This window comes from Phaenicophaeus curvirostris, chromosome 9, assembly GCF_032191515.1.
Source record: "Phaenicophaeus curvirostris isolate KB17595 chromosome 9, BPBGC_Pcur_1.0, whole genome shotgun sequence".
Classification (NCBI taxonomy): domain Eukaryota; kingdom Metazoa; phylum Chordata; class Aves; order Cuculiformes; family Cuculidae; genus Phaenicophaeus; species Phaenicophaeus curvirostris.
In genome coordinates, this window is record NC_091400.1 from 17037040 (window position 1) to 17055237 (window position 18198).

Here is an 18198-nt window from a genome sequence, read left to right on the forward strand (position 1 = left end):
CCTGCAGCCAGCCTGCAGCAGGGCAGAGCCAGGGACAGGCACAGGCAAGGGGCTGCAAAAGTGGACCATCGCCTGCACAGGACAGGAGGCTGATTAAAAGTCACAGCTCCTCTCTGAGAGGTGAAAACTAGAAGGAAAATTGTGTCTGACCTTCACAGAAAGCTGGTACTTAATTATTGTCTGTGTCGCAGTTTCTGCTTACTTTCTGGAAGGTCAAGCTGTGCTGGCTCAGGACCTTGGTCTGGAGGTAGATGTTTTCTTTGTAATCAACAATTGGGTCTTAGGTGATGCCTCTCACCCATCAAACACAAGCTGCTGCCTGACATTTAGGGGCCAGTAGGATTTTCCTGACTCTTCAGAGAGCAGGGAGGCATTATAACGAAAGGGATTTGGACAAAGCTGCCTGCTGGTCTATGGGCCACTAGAGAGGAACACAGATTTTCCAAGATCCAGTCAAGTGATGCAGCCCCTAGATCCAATTACATTTTCAACCTGTTGATAAATATTTACCTGGGATCTCTTGAACTCAGTCCAGGCTGTAGCTGGTGATTTGCTTGGAGCAACCCAAATCAGGCAGCTGAATCACTCAAAGCTACTTACACTCTACCAGTGTGCAAGTTAAGCTTATGGTCTTGGCCATATAAAATCAGAGGGCAACAGGTATCTCCATGGGACTTTTCGTCCCAGCCCCAGTGTCATGCTGGACATGCTGCATTAGCTGGTGATAAAGTGCACCAGCATGTTGAGATATAGTGAGGGACTAACTTTTAGGTAGTTAAATCCGAGTGAGCTCTAGCCAACCCCAAAAGCATTGCTACTGTTATCTAAAAAGGCTCTCCATCAGCTGAAGCAGAATGATGAACACCGCATCTCAGCCAGTCTCCTGCTGGCCACCCTGTTTAATCAAGGTCTGAGGAATTTTTCACTTTAGATACACAAATTATTTGTGGCTTTTTATTCATACCAGCTGGACTTTATCAGCAGGTCACCACAGAGGGGAGATAAGGTGACTCATTCTCTAGGCACCTTAGTAGGAGTCTCATAATCCCAGGCTGGTTTATGTGGTCACTAAAATCCCTCCAAAGTGGTCTTGATCTCAACACCTTTCCATCATATCTGTGGTTGAGAAGATTCTTGTGCTAACAGAGGAAATGGAGCTTTTGGAGCTCGAGCACAGATTGAAGTATAGACATACAGATATACCCTTAAAACCACTTTTATTGCTTTTCACATAAATTTATTAGGTAGGACCTCATAAATGTGCTGTCACTTACTCCTGTGCCCACCCTTCTTGCAGCAACTAGCGGTGCACAGATGATCTCCAGCAATGCGCTCTCTGTTCCAGCTGAAATGGAAGTTTTGGGTCAGAGAAGTGTTTTAGAAATCTTCAGTGCATTAGACAAATTGCTTCTGTAAAAAGAAAGGAGAAGGGAAAAGGAAGGAGAAAAAGGAAAGACGGAAATTTTTAAAAAGTAAAAAGGAAAAGTGGAAAAGGGGGAAGAAACGGTGAAGAAATAGGAGGGAAAGAAAAGGAAAAATTGCCCTCCTTGCCCCAACTTCAAGACTTGAAATTTTTCAAATCAAATTGTAAGGAAATTGTATCCTTATTTGAAACCACGGAATTTTTTACAACCTGTAGGACAGGTGGCATTTCAAACTCATGTATCAGCTTTTGAAAATGCAAAAAATATGTTACATGTCTGGACCTCTTCTAATGCTGTGCAATTTGAGTCCTCAAAACATGTCAGAGGTGTTTCTGCACAGAATTTTTTCCTGGTGAGCTTTAGCGTCTGACTGGAGGTGTGAGATACTCTGTCTCCTATGAGTTTTGGAGGAGGGGCAATGAGGCTTGTCCTTCACCCGAGGGACCAGTCACTGTGCGCCCCAATGCAGTCATGGGGAGGGCTGCAGCTGTGCCTGAGGCCATGAACCTGCTCTGTACTACCAGCAGAGGGAAATCAGCCCAAGAGGAAAATCATGGTCCCCATGCCAGTAAAATGAGTATTGCAGCTCTCATACCTGTTTTAGCAGGAGACCTGCATGCGAGTTCTTTGGTTTTAGTAAGATGTAGTTGGGCAAAGATGTTTTTGTAGCTTCCCTCATTTCCTTTCTTTTTTAGTAGCACATCTTCCAAGAGTGAGGTCATTATGCTCAGGTGTTAGACTTAGGGTGTTCAGAAGGAATTTTTGTCTGGTGGCTATAACACTGTTTGCACTAAATAAAATTGAAACAACTCAAGAGCCTGTGAAGACAAAAGAAAGTTACTCCCCACCTTCCTACTGCCTGAGGGAAATGGAAGGATAAAGAAACTCCTATCAGATAGGATCCAAAGTAGAAAAATTTGGGGCAGACATTTTGAGGGCTTCCAGTTTTCTCACCAAAAATAGTACAACTCCAGAGAAAGCACGTGCTTTCCTCAAAATGTCAGTGCTGGCAAACAGCAAAACTCCCCTCCTTTTCCCACAGAAGCAGGCAGGGGGTGATAACCCAGCAGTCGGTGTCGAGGCTGAAGGCAGGGAGACTGGGCAGAGCAGAGGCAGTCCCAGGGACAATCTGCCTGGTTTCTGCAGGGGCAGGAGATCTGCAAGCTTTTACCTGCCACAGACTGTCTGGCTGTGCACATTCAAACAGGCTTTTGCCTTGCTCCTCTTCGTGTCCATGGGGAAATGGGAGAGCCAGACTGCTGTGGTCCCACTAGGATTGCAAAGGTATGTGGGACAAAGAAGAAAACTGCAGCCTTATCGATATCCCTTCAGCTGGCTAAAACACCATCTTCCTTTTCTGTATATATGTGCAATCAGTTTTTCCATATTCATATTCCTTTATAGAAAACTCCATGGCTTGGAAAAGGTCATTTTGACTGCTGTCTGTCAAAATATTTCCTTACTTCATTAATAACAATTATGAGTATGTTTACATAGCAGCTCACATTTGCAAAACGCTTTATCCATTAATACATATCCTAATTACTCACAGAAAATTATTTCTTTACCCAAAATTAGCCCATTTTGTTTGCCTGACTCACTTCCAATCAGATCATGATTACAGAAACCTGAATGAATGCTTTCCACAGGCACACTTCATCCTGTGGGTGGCTGGTAATTGTGTGATTGCTGTGAGTTTCACTACGTATTCTGCATTTGATTTCCAAAAATTAAAGCACTTTTGTCTGGACAAATAAAACACTGGTATATCTCTGTTATGTTATTTTATTTTTTTCTAATAAAAAGACAGATAAATCTGAATTGAAAATTCTTTCCCTAACTGCTGTGCAATCTTCAGGTGCTGTTCAGTTTTTGATCAGCTTTCATGGCTGTAAAACCCAGCAGCCCAATGTGGATCCAAGCACACACATTACATACACTTAGAACAGTCACCAGAAGAAAAAAAGTAAAACAAAACTCATAATGGGGTAAAGACCATAGTGACACCAGTTCAGTTGCTAAAGTGAAACACAATGTGTTTAATGCCAACCAGCCCTGAAAATATTCCAGCCAAAGGGCATGAGCATTTGGTGAAGTAGAGCATCGCTGACAGCTTAGGCTGAAAGATCATGAAGCCAAGATTGACACGATGCCTTCAAAGCCTCTCAGGGCATCCCACTTGCACACACTACCCTAAAATCATGACCCTGCTGCTGACTGCACTTGCAAGCAGAGCACCGGGTGCCAGCTGGGCAGGCTGCTTGCATCACTTCACAAGCTGTGCTGCAGCCTCATCTGCAGAGCAGGAGCTGCAGAAATGGGGCTTCAGCAAGGGGCACAGATCTGCGATTCCCAAAGGAGGTGGAGCTTTGAAGACCTGCTTTCCAGAGATTTTGAGCCTCTGTCTCTGTAGATTTAAAATGGAGGGATGTGGAGGGGTAAAGGGAAAAGAGGGAGAAGAAAAGTGTTTACGCTCAGTTGGAAATAAACTTCAGTGATCACAGATGCTGTATGAAAGCAGCTAATCTGAAGTCAAAAACAGGCAAATCAAATACTTCAAGGCCAGTATGTGTGGCAAAAAAAACCCCCAAAACAACAAAACCAAACCACCAAGATGCGTGTGCAGCCCCTCTAACATACAAATTCCTGCAGCTGCTGTCTTTCAGCCACAGCAGCTTCATCCTGGTCTGTGAGGATGATGCTGTCAGTGACAGGAGGGAGTACCATCAGGCACCATCCCTCAAAACCCCATCAAGAAAGGAAAATGGGCAACAGGTGTGTTGTTCTGTACCTGGAGAGGACTCAAGCCTGGCATCTCCTAGATGAAGTTGGACACAACTAGACTTGCTTCATTGAGAGAGCAGCTCTGGCAGAAGAGCAGGCATGAGACAAAACCTATTGTTTAGCTGGGCTTGCACCATCTACTTTTCTATTTTCTATGTACAAACCAGCAGGCATCCCGGGGGATGCTGCCACCCCAAGCCTGGCAGGACCTATGCAGGGTGGTGGTACGGAGCAGCGCCTCGGCTCATCTCCAGCCTGGGAGGGCACAAGGGGACAAGGCAGCCACAACGTGCATGTTTGTTGTGCCTGGCCCTCCGGAAGAGGAGGAAACCAGCAGAGACAGGCAGCTAAGGGACAGGCGGGAGACAGGAACAAGGTCAGCACAAACGCAGGAACACTGGTTTCAGCTGCAGACAAAGGTAATTCGACAAGCAGTTTTAAACTCCCCGGTGACTAAGGGTTTTACTGGGAGAGCTCCCAGCGGGAAGTAAGCAGAGGCTCCAGGTCTGGCGCGACTCCGGCCATCAAGGCTGCATATTGTCCATATTTGTAGAGGGAGATCCCAAGCTCAGGCTTTGGGTGGCCAGGTGGAACCAAGCTTCAGGAACTGGCGACGCCAGCATTAGGACGTCTGGCATGTCCCAGATTTAGCTGCTTGTCACCAGGAAAAAATAGACTTGCCTTGAATTGGGCAAATATGTGCCTCATCTGTACACTCACTCCTAAAACCAGGTAGCTTTTAGAGCACTAAGGGTTGGATTTACTGTAAAGCTGTGTCCTTCCTGCTCCCTGTAAAGACAAGCACCCATGGCCAGACGAGTCCAGCACATGTGGTGCCAGAGCAGCTGTACAGCTGTGCAGCCCCCAAGGGCTGCACCACATAGCAGTAGGATTACAGCCCCTGTTCTCCCACCCAGGACTAAGACCACCATTTATCAGCAGTTAATTTAAAGATTACTGGGAGGCTGAGAGAGTCTTTGGAAAAGTTTGTCTTTCTGTCAAAAGCAAATAAATTACCAAAATGGAATGGAAAAATTTTGCTTCTTTGTGTTTTTCTTCTTTTCCAGGGGGAAATATCATTTGCATGTGGTCTGGTGCTCCAGTGCCTCCTGGCTGACGAACCTGAACATCTTTTAATGAACTGGTGGGAGGTCACAGAGAAGAAGGCCAACAGAAAGGTCTTTAGGGCACCAGAATGACTTTGAACATAAGAAAAAGGAACCAACTGGAATGCAGACTGATAGTGTTTTGGAAGAGTTCATAATTATCTCTTGAAAAGGGGGGTAAATGGCCAAACTATCTATGAAAAATAATGAGCCAAACTCTCCTCTCATTTTCTTAAGGGAAGACTAAAAATCTCTGTCACTGGAAAATAGTTATAGCAAGCAAAATACTATCTCCTTTCCCTGCTTTGTCCAGACTGTTCACCTGAGGACCTGGAGGGCCAGAAACTCAGTGTTCCAACACTTCTATCCCTCCAGACACATTTAATTAGTGATCAATTTATATCCTAGTTTACCAAGAAAAAGAAAAGAACAAGCCAACCTGGAAGCAGACGTGCCCCAAACACCACAGGAAAGTAAGATCTGGACTCCATTAAAAGACAAGAGGAGATGTTGCCCTGATTTCAGCAGTGTTAGCACTCAGGTCAGAATGAGCGCAGCCTCCACAGTATTTGCAGAGTCACAGGCAAAAGCCAGCCTAACCCTAACTCTCATCCAGGGCTGTAAATGATCAATCTCCTTATTACTATTTACTAAGTGATATCTTCCAGGACCCTATGGAGGAAACAGCTGTAAAATCTAATCTACAGCTTCCACATGTGAGAGCTTCGGGCCCTGCAAACATCCCACGTCTTACAGCAGAAGGCTGGGCAGAAAGGCTGTAAGGATAATCCCCCAGGTACCTTGAAGCCCTGTTAGCGATGCCCGAGCACCCAAGATGTACCCACAGGTTCCACAGTGGCCAGCTCAGACCTGCTGCCCACCTCTCTTCAGGCAAACCTGCCACGAAGAAGAAGACCCTTTGGGAAAGGGAGGTGCTTCTGCATTGATCTCTGAGGGAGAAATCTGGCCCAGCGCAGAGGGAATACTTCCCATTTGAAAACATGTTCTCCTTAAACTGGGAAAGAGACCCTCTCTGAATTCCAATCTGCCCTTCTCCCTCTCCTTCCCTCCTTGCTTTTTGTTTCTCTTTTTTTTTGATCACTCATTCCTATTTTTTGAAATGTTTCCCACAGGAAAGCCACACACCAAACACATTAGCTGAGGTGCTGCTCCTGCAGACTGGGTGCCACGCAGAGGAGTGATCCTTTGGTCTCTTCAGGATGGCTCAGGACCAGATATTGTTGCTGCAGGGCTATGCAGGCTGAATTCCACAGCCCTCAGTTGCTGGTGGATTTGAAGTATCCTTCACTTTTTCCAGCATCCTTCAGCTAGCTTGGTTGTGCAGGAAACAGCTCCAAGTACGCCCTTTGCAACGTCAGAGTGGTGCTTCCTAGGTAAGTCCCAGTACTGATAAACCACCAAAGTTGTGAACTTGACCTGATGAAGTCAAAATCTGGAGATTTCTCTACATACTGAGTCAACATGCTCAGCCATGAAGCAGGCAGGGTCAGTGGATGGTGACAGAGTCATAGAGGACCAACAGGCTCCTTCCTAAGACAAAGTGAGATCTCTTACTGCTTCGAAGAGACAGCAACAGCATTTTGCAAAGCAAGGGCAAACATTAAATGTCTTGAACTGGCTGAGCAAGACTGTCAGTCTGGAAGCACTTCAAGAGTAGGCTGTGCTGAAATCTTGACTACTTCGTGAGAGGCAGAGCTAATATGCAGAATTCCATAGAATAGATTTAATCCTTTTTTTAGGCTTGGAGTCCACAAACTGCTTTGCAGACTCATGTTAATTCTGTTGCCATGGTCACATAGGAAAAAATACTGCAAAAGACATTCAGAAAAAAAAAAAATCCAAGAAATTAATTTGTCTCTAAACACACCATTTGGGAATTATGGTTCAAAATGGATTTCCATTTTTTAAATGCCCTTAGGAATTTCATGCCACCATATTCTTATAACTGAAAAAGTGTGATGTATTGCACCAAGTCACTGCAGAAGCACGCTATTTTACCCTCCAGTACTTTGTCTTATACTTCTCTATTTTTATGACTCTTTGAGACATCAATCTGTGATGCTCCAAACACAAGCTTCTTGTTTTAACTGACAAAATTCACTGTGTTCTCATTTGCACTGCATTCCTCTTAAAATGCTAACAGCACTGTTACAATTGCACCCAGAGATTTTCCCTGAGAGCAAGATCTCATTGCCCTTAGCACCATGTTAGCCAAACCTGAGCAGCAGTGGAGTTTGGTGCTAACAGGCAGTCCAGCAAGAAACAGGGCCTGACAGAAAAATAATCTGTTTATTTTATAAAGTAAATTTTGGGGATCACTGTCCTGATATTCCATGGCTATTCCTTAAAAAGAATTAAAAGAAGGGTGGAGGTAGAGCCAGGGAGGAGAATATATCAGCTACGGAGTAAACAGTTTGGAAGCCAAATATAATTGGCCGGTGAGTGCATATTGTGATTCACGAAGGGAAGGCTTTTTTTAAACACCAGGAGCCACAGAGCAAGGACAGCCATGCAGTCATCTTCCTGTGCAAAACAAAAGCTCTGAGCCAGTGAGGTGCAGCACCAGCATGCCAGGACAATGGGGACACGGAGCAATACCTCGAGCCTGCAATACACCACTTGGTAATTGGCCTGATATTTCCACAGCCAGGTTATTGTTTCCAATAGTAGGATTCAGTGATTCCAGCCCTGTGCCACCTCAGGGTCTCTGAGTGCTACTGATCATTCCTATTTAAGTAGCATACCTTATCTGAGTCCATTATTGCCTCTGCCTAATATAAACAGTGCTTCAGTCTATACAAGGCCTGTGCATTGAAACTTTTCTTTAACCAAGGAAACCTTGAATAAGTACCTCATTGTCTCAAGGATTTTATCACTATGGTATGAAAGAAAACCAGTGTGTGATTTTGTTTTCCAGCAATAAAGTTCTTTCAGTCTCAGGAAGGATAGTTTTGATTTGTGAATTTATTGCTCTCACAGTTAGAGCTTCACACTTGACTGAAGTGGCTGGTATATTGTCAAGACTCTGATCTGGCATGCAGTCTACAAACACAGTCTGTTTGTTTGACATAAAAAGAAAAGAGGAGGACTTTTTCACCCAGTTTTTTACTTTTTTAACTTTAAAATACTTAGAAGTTTAAAATGTTGCCTTTTAAAGCAAAAAAAAAATAAAGAAGAGTCAACAACACCAGTATGTTTCACAAGCTTGTCTCCAAGCTGGCAAACTGCTGCTGTCAGGGGAAATTAATTCTGTTCTTGCAAAAGTCAAACACTGATTTTTGAATGAGAAGTGACTGTTACGAAATGTTCTTCACTCCTTTTTTTTTCTAAAGTCTTTCATAATTGACTGAAACTGAATGGAAATCTTTATTTCATTCAAAACTTTAGTCTTTCTTGGTTTACTTTCTGACTTGCGATCTTGGAAGTGATGACATATGCTTGGAGCTGTAGAGGGGGAACTGCAGAATTACCCGTGTCTCTGGAGGCATGTATCCTGGTGCTAAATCACAGCTAAGCCCACTGCCTGCTTCGCTATGCTGCCAAAGGGCAGGATACCAGGTGAGGTGGGTCTCTAGCTTTTCTCTGCCAACCCTATCCTTCTCTCTGTGCATTCCTCTGCCAACTGCTGAGCGGGGGACATGGCAATTTAAGTCTCTACATAAAAGACACAGGGTCTTACCTAACTCCACTGTACTCTGAAATACCCAGGCCAGAAGTTCATTTATCTGATCCAGACCAGAAGTCAGCCTCTGGAGATTAAGCCAGAGAAGGGATTCCTGAGCATCCTGCCCATCAGACCATGCCAGGATACATGCTGGATTTCACTAATATCTTGCATATTTTGTCTTTTTCCACAGCCTTTCTGTCTCCAGCAAGAGCAGTAGCCCCAGATCTGTGTTGGAGGGGCAAAGTGCAAACAGCCAAATATCTTAAACTGTGTCTGAGCTCGGGGCAAGTGAAATCCCACTGGAACAGGGCAAGCAGGGTATGTCTGTCAGACCTCCAGTTCAACCAGGAATCCCAGCTGGCCAGGTTAGATTTTAGTTGAAAGATGTATCTCAGCAGTGTGGAAAAACATGAATGTTCACTGGAGCAGATGGATGCACCAGGCAGAAAGGCTCGGGAGCATCGGTTGTACTGAGGAGGAACTTGTGACACAAAACAACAAACAGGGTGTCTGGTGAGACCAGCATAACACCCTAGGCACATGTGAAGGAAGAATCACTCCGAACACAAGAATGGGACCAGATGAGCTGATTTCAATGGTTTATTGAAAGAAAGCTCCTTAGATTACACAGATTAAAATCTTCATGGAAACACTTCTGGAGACTATGTGCTGCTCAACTTCCTGCACAAGGCACTGCTTGGTCATGACTGTGTGGAATAGCCAACTTAGGAGAGGGAGTTTTATTAGTTTATTTTTATTACAAGACTAGAGAGCTCATGTGTTTCTGTAATAATTTCCTCTTGCACTGAAATAAAGTAAACCTTCACTTCAGAATTACCCACAAGTGAAGAAGAAGTCTAGCAGTAAAGCAAGGGGTAGGCTCTTGGGGTGGAGGTTCCCCCCAGTCCCTGCAAAACATAGCCCGGTACTCCTAGGCTGGGGAAGAGGAATAGATGGGCTGCAGTTGTTCCTAGCATTGAGGCTCCACAATGAAACTGAATAATGTGAGTTATTCAGCAGTAGGATCAAGGAAGAAGTGAAGGCTACACATACCAGCCTGGTCCTTAGCACAATTCCTTCACACCAGTGGTTCACCTGATGGCAGACTGTCCCATCACCCTTGCATCACGCTGGCCGTGATTCCTTCTTGCTGAACAAGTGTGGACACAGGAGAATAAGGAGAGCAAGAAATCCAGCCAGGCTCTACAGGCAATTAGGAGGAGCCCTGCAATTTGAGGGTAATTTTCATTAGCAAGCAGCAACCACATTTCCTTTCAAGCCCATTCCTCAAGAAGAGCTGGAACAATGAAAAGCCCCAAAGATTTGTACATATGGGCTGACATTGCAAATGCCTAACAAAGCTTAAAAGCTTTTCCTTCACTGCAGATGTCATTACAGAGACATTACCTGCTAGAAAACAAAAGCACCAGTGAAACATTACATTTTAAAATGTAGAAAATTATTATGTTACAATTTTGCCAGACAGACAACTATTTTTTGAGTGTTTTCCAGGAGTTCTGTGGCTTAATCAGTCAATGGAAATAGGCAGAAAATTATAATATAATTTTGGGTAGTGATTTAGGTTGGGAGAGGGGTGAGCAATTAATTTTTATTGTGTTTATCAATATCTTTGGTCACAATGCTATGAAGAAAATATTTCTTTTGTGATCCAATAAATTGAAAAGCCATTTGTGGCAGCAAGTTTGAGTAACATAAGTAATTATATACTTGTTCATGTTTTATGTTGCTACAATATCATTATTTCCTAGCATATGGCTTATTCATTCTTGTAATTGTCTTAGTAGGCCAGTTTGAGTTTCAAATAGCACCTATATTGCAGTGTATAAAATATTTGCTTTGGAAGGAATTATGGGACACAAAAACATATGGATTGCTTTATCATGTATAGAAAGCATACAGTAAAAAGCTGGCTTTCATTATTCCACTAGTATGGATCTAGATATGCACTTGGTGTTGAGGCCTGGTTATTCATATGTTTATGACATTTAGGGTTGCTTTGTGTCATTGTAGATGCACATTCACAAGTGCAGGACAAGTGCAATCAGGGCTTGTTACTGGTGAAACAGATGTGCTTCCACACAGCTGGTTCCCCCACCATCTCCCATCACCTCTCTGCTTCACATCTCTCCTCCATCCTGTGTTCTGCACCGTGGTAGTGTTTCACTGCTCTGACTGGATGGCTGAGACCTTCCTAAAACAGTGAGATAAATCCAGCAATACAGAGACAGCAAGGACAGAAAACCTTTGTAGAAGACCCCTGGTCTTCATTAACGAAAATACTCCAGCACTATGGATACACTTTTATTTGCTAGCTTCTTCTCACATGCAAAGGAAACGCAACACTGTGAGTGCAAGGGGAGGACTAAGCACTTCAGCAGCTCTATATGGGTGATGATTACTGCTCCCATGGATAGGGCACCTCATGGCAATGGAGGACTGGTGGAGTCATGCCTGATACGCAAAAGAGATAGTGTGACTTTAAGTAAAACCCATAAAACTTTGCTATCATTCCCTCTAGTGGTTAAATCCAGAAGAAGCTGAAAAAGTTTCTAAGGATTAACCTTCATCTCTCCTCTCAAACAAGGCAGACTCATGCTTTCAGTACTGTAGGTCATGGTCCCAGCTGCAGTGATGGTTCAAGAAGTATCATTTACAGCATCACACTGCCCTTGGAAATCTTTTTGGTACTTCTAGGTTCCTGATAATATCCAGGAACTGATTGCCATACTGATTAAAACAGGAACTGATTGCCAACTGATTAAAACATGCAGCCTTTATGAAGGCCTAGAAAGATCACACTTTCTGCTGGGAAATGCACCAGCCAAACCCACTGCACCATAAAATATTGTGCTTGAAAGGCTTTAGCTGCCTCAGTTTCTCAGAACTTTTACCAGATAGTAACAACAGCTGGCACTAGCAACTGCTGGCAGGGAGGCATTGCAGCTGGTGGCCTCACTGTAAGCAAAGCAGCCTGGACCATATACTGCTGAGCTCTGAATATCTTCCTGGAGGCACAATGACTACACTCACACGAGCTACTGACATTACCATTCCCATAGCTCATTCATTCACAGCAAATAGGTACAGTTGCTGTTGAGTCTAAGGACAATTGGATGTTTCCAAACATGGCTTGTGAACAAGTTTCCATGAATCTGAAGTTCTGAGAATTGTGTATCTTTCCATTATTTGGAACATCTGGGACAAACAAAATTTGTAGGTACTATACACTTAATGGACAGATTTTAATTAGGTTCATCTTATAAACTATTCATTAGATTTACTTGTAACTTAGTAGAAAGAACATCCTTTGCCTGTAAGAACAATGCACAGCAAATACAGAGGATGTGCTGTATTTCTTGTATTTATCTAGGAGGCTTAAATCACCATTGCAAAGTAAAACTCTCTCTGTGTGGAGCCCCAGCCAAGATCTCCTTGAAAATCATGTTACAGACAGTACCTAGCAATAACAAAATGGTCTTTGCTCTACTTACAGTGTGGGTCACAGGCAGTGTCTGTAAATCATGGGCTATTTATGTTATTCCTGACAGAACGTGTGTGATAAAAAAACGCAGCTATTTATAGAAACCTAACTAGTTCTATAGAGCATCCAGTCGAAGAGTAAGTACAATATCACACTGACTGTGTACCCCACCAGCACAAACCAATGGTCCCTGGTGGGATCTCGTTGGATTTGACAAGGAAGTTTTTTATTCCACAACAGATTATTTCTGGTGACAGCATACCTCCTCAGAGTGCTTCCATATGCTGCTTGGCTTCCTCCATTGCACCCAAATGCAAATTTCTTTGTGCAGAATTTTAAAAAGCAAGATTAAGTGAGCTTTCTGTCAGTGCAACTTCACAGCCTTGGGATATTGCATGGGACTGTTTCTCCTGTGTAATTTCTAGCAACACTGGAGGTTGCAACCTCAGAAGAATTGTCTTCTTACTTCTGTGGCATTACTTGAAACAAAATTAGAAGCTTTAACCCCATGAGAATTCGGTGATTTCACACACTTTTGCTCACTCTGATTTATACCTTTGTTAACACAATAAACTTCTTTCCCATTTTGTCTTGGCCTGATTTTCAGCTCCCACTTAGCTGTCCCAGTGTAACCATCAATGATAAATGCTTTGAAAACTGTCCCCAAATTCCCCTCTGCTTCTTGCCTTGAAGGCAGAGTTGTTCTATTCAGTAAAATAAGAAAGACAAAATGTACAATTAGACTTGTACCTCTTTGCTGTGACATTTGAACTTATTCTGAGACCTGTTTGCACACAAAGTCATTGAATAAAGACTTCTGGTTCATTTGTTGTTCCAGTAAATAATTAAGTACATATTTTTAACATGATGTGGATCCACCTGTGAAAAAATATTTTCATTTTAATTTTCGTTTTATGAGACAAATATCAAAAATAAAGAAAAAATGCTGGGATTGACCCCAAACCACCTTTTGTTTCATTCCTGATTTTTTAAGTATTTATTTATAAGCAAACTAATATAAACATTGATATAAAACATTTATAATTAAGTAACCAAAATACTTTGCTCAGAAAATTCCAAAAGGAGATGTTTTCATTTTTTCATGAAAGGAGGTACTTGGGTGAAATAATTCTGTAAATCTGACACCAATTTATGTGTTTCAGTCACTCCAAGCCTACAGCTGCCAGTGAAAAAAAAAACAACTGTCTGAGAGGTTCACATGGCTTTATTTACTCATCCATTCTCGTGGCAATTTTACCCCCAGCTCCCCATCTCAGGCTTCTGTTATTCAAAAGATCTTAGCCACGACAGAAGAAACAATGATCCTGAAGTTCACAACAAAGACCCACAGTCTTTACTACTCTGAAATCTCCCACTGTTCATAATTTATCTTACCCTCAAGCCTACTAATTTGTAAACTGCAAAAACAAAGACTGTACCCAAGAACTCTGCAGAGACATTCCAGCTCTCAGAGCACACAGGAGTTCACAAAGTCCCCTGAGATAGCCTGTGAACTCAGCAGCAGAAGTTTAATGTTGCCCAATAGCTTTAACAACTTAACTTTCATGATCTTTTTTCAATGACAATATAATAAATAATGTTAGTTTGGGATTTTTTCTTTGTCTTTTTTTTCATTGCAACAGACATATAGAAAACTCCATGATAAGCAGCTGTTGTGGAGAAAAATTAAGTAAAATATGTATACATAGAACACACATCAATTTCACAAATTGTCTTAATGATGGACTATAACTATTTTTTTAGACTGCCTGCAGGCATATTACTTTTGGCTGTGATCAAGTCAGCTGCCATTAACAGAACTGGATCTGCATTTTTAGTGGACAGCTAACATAAATGTAGCTACAAAACAAGAGCTTTTTTTCTTTAGCACTTATCATAAACTCCACTATATTTCACAAGGGTGTTATATTACAGAAGAGTCACCTGTCTGACAGAGGTATAAAGCAGATGTCTTATTTGCACTGAGAATCCCATGGTATTATCTTAAGAATGCTGCAGGAACATGAGATTCTACCCAAATTGTAACTCAAGATGTTAAATGTTTGTACTTCGCCTCCTGAAACTCTCTGTTATAGTTTGGTTAGATTCGTATCCTGTATTTCCAGTGACTGCGTGCCAAATAGATTTATGCAGCTGCTGTGCTCCTCACCAAAAGTGGCTGCATTCCTGCACCTCAGCAAATAACCTTTCACTCATCACATCTGAGCACTGCTGCGAAGCTTATGCAGGTAAAACTCTATAGGGTAATGAGAAGAAATGTCACAGAGAAGAAATTATCTGCAATAGTCAGAGTTAATTGTGTCATTAAATATTTAGCCATAGATGATACTAAACAGTTGGACAGGCTCTAGATAAAGGGGAACTCCAGAAAAGTATCATAAACATTTTGTTCCAACAACAGTATTTCATCAACATTTCCAGCTTCCAAGCAAGTCTGAGTTGACCATACTTAATAGCACAAAATGTAGATGTACTACAGGGAGCAACACTGCAACTGCAAAGAGTTGGATGTGGAAGAGAGTTGAATTGGGGAGGAAAGGGATAAGGACCATGCAGTGAAGTGGCACTGGAAGTGAATGGATGCTGCACAGCAAGAAGAGCAAAAGAAAATACAGAATATGAGTTCTTTGAAGGAAACAAAGACATAGAAACAAGAGACAAATACAATCTGCTAAATGAATGATTTATCCACTTGATAAGATTGTTTCTGGATTTCAGTTTGGCAAGGAATGTGTGGATTTGCCTGAGTACAGAGCATGCACTTTTAATTCCCACTAACATAAATAGGACGGAGCTTACACTTAAATGTAGGTACCTAATTAATTTATCTGCTGAGACAAAGGCACAATGCTTTGCCAATGGCAAACTCTTTCTGTTTGTCATGAATCTGTTAATAGGCAAATAAACCGAGCTGAAGCAAAAACGCGGTATTCAATGTCGCAGCAAGTTTTGATGAACAGAGCCAATGTTTATAGTTTACTAATGAACTTTCAAAGACCTTTACAAAGTACTGGTTGATTAAAATTCCCATAATGACACTACAGTGTAGGTAATTATGTGATGGTGTGGGTTAGGGAGAGAAAAGAAAGTTTGGGCTAACCAATCTCACTCAGTGACCTCAGCTGAAGGCACCTTCTTTGCTGCAGGGCCTGGATTAAACTGACTTCAGCAAGGGCCCAAGTTCCTTTTTCCCACACTGAAGGGGAATCTGAAATATGTCAACAATATCCAAGGAATCAGGGGAAAAGAAATTAGAACAACTGGTGATCTGGAGGGGCTGCTTGTGGGAAAAGGGCAGAAAGAACAGAGGACTGCTGATGTGGTCAGTACATTGCTGAGCCTAGGCTTGCTCCATCCCCTTTCAGCTCTTCTCTTTACTGAAGGATACTCAAGAATGATTTCAACAAAATCCAGTGGCTGCCCAAATCCAAAGCAAACTTTAGCTTAGGGTCAATATTGTGGTATCAAAAAGGAAGTACTTGTAAAACACTGCTAAGTCACAGGGAACACCATTGTGGACAAATTTAGCTTTGCCTGTTGATAAATTACCTGGGAGAAAGTTGCAACTTTTAATAGGGTAGCTGTAAATCTAGACAAACTGCCTCGCAGAAGCAGGACATAGTAATGACAGGTGAGGGATATTTCATCTGGATTCATGTGCCATCTCCAGAATTCCCCCTGAAAAATGCTGTTGCTGATGGCAGCGTGTGAAGCAGAAAAAGCCCAGCCCAGCTCTGAAACACAAGCCTGACCTGCTAAGGCTGGAGAGAAGTTTTTAGCAGACTTGTACTTTTGTCCTCTTTGGTGGCAAACTCAAATAAAAAGCTAAGTGCCCACCCTGAGTGTGAGACAGAGGTGGAGCAATGCATTTCTGAGTGCACTAGATAAGTTTATCATACAAATATCCAGGTACAAGCTCTAGTGACATTAAACCTAAGGAAGAGACGAAAGGCAGCAAACAAATTCTCTGTGTTTAAGCAGTGCCTTTTTCAGAGGGTAAATCATATGTCTAGGACAGGGGATCATCTTGTTTTCTTGCACAATCCTCCTGCAAAGCAAAATTCAATACCGGTGGTGCGTGCAGCAGCTGTGGGTGTGTGCAGACCCAACACAGAGGTGTGAACGCCAGCCGCAAGCTGAGAGCCAGCCTTGTCCCCAGGGCTTTGACTGGCACGGAGACAAGCACACAGGGCTCCCTCACACCCTCAGAGATCTGAATGGGTTGAAAGGCAGCAGGAAATCCTGCCCAGTTCCTATGCTGCCAGACCCTCAGGGCAAGAGAGGTTGAGGGGGGCAGTGGCCACAATACAGAGGAGAACCGTGGCCACAATACAGAGGAGAACCGTGGCCACATACTAAGGACCATTCCGGAAAAGGCTGCCCAGCTGTTGGAAGCCATGCAGAAACCAAAGAGATGGAGGCCCTGGAGGAGAGGAAGATCAGCAGATATGCAGTGTTTTTTTGAAAGGCGCTAACAAAAGAGCAGGCAGTATTCTGATGCATAAAATGGAGTGGCCACAGCACCATTGGTAGCACGGGGACCTGCTGTCACTGTGTTCTGGGGACTGAGAGCCAGAGATATGGGAAACCAAGCAGAGGCATCAAGGCCCATATCTTGAGCCTCGTGGCAAACAAGTGTCACAAAGACTGAGCCTTAGCTGGAATGAAGGCCTAAGGGAATTCTGGGCTCCAGGTCAGTCTAGACCTTGTAAAGCTGGCTATTGCTGCTGACAGTGGACCTTAAGTTATTTTCCAGTGATTTTTTGCCTTCCCCCTCAAAATGCGACAGTATCTACACCAGGCTGAGGGGCAGGAGAAGGTATACCCCTCCTGGAAGGGCAGAGTCTGCCACAGTAGGGTGAACAGACTTGTCTCTCATTCTATTTTTGCCTCTGTAGGAGCTTTTCTGATCAAGGTAGGTGTGTAAATCCATCTCTTTTTGGTCCCTGCTGTAGGAACGACCCAGGGGATAAGTCTTGGAGGAGAGCCCAGAGACATCCTGAAATCTCCATCCCTGAAGATCTTCAGGACTCACCTGCTTCAGCAGGAGGTTGGACTAGATGATCTCCAGAGATCCCTTCCAGACCAAATTATTCTATGAAGCTAATAATCCTCTTTCTGGTAAGCATAAAATGAGTCTTCTTATGTAAGCCAGGCTCAAAGCTTTTGCACAAGTTGGAGCACTGAAGTTTCTTCTCTAACCTCAGGTACTTGGGAAAAAAAAGGCCTGAACTCCTGGAAGGGTGGAGGAGTCTAGCTAGAAGCTGTGGCTTGCTGCTGCTCAGCCTTCCCTCCCTTCCCAGGCAGCTGCTAATGACTCACTCACCTCAGAAACACTGCCAAGAGCCACTGGAGCCATGGGGACTGGGGAAGAATTCCTTTCTCTTCTGTGTCCAATAATATTTATTGAATAACAATGCTACCAGCTCTGAATCACTGCTCCTGTCTGTGGTCAGATGGTGCATGAACGTGCTTCTCCACCACTTCCAAACCAACTTCCTTGGCATGATGCTTGTACTACAGGGCTCAATAACTGAACCTCATTTGCCAAATATCCGTCCAGAGATTAAATCTAGAGCAGAGTGACAGTTTAATTTCGGGTACCAAGCACATGAGAAACTTGGCTAGGCTGAGGCTTGAACAGAAGCAAAACTGTCTGAACGTTGAAGAGGC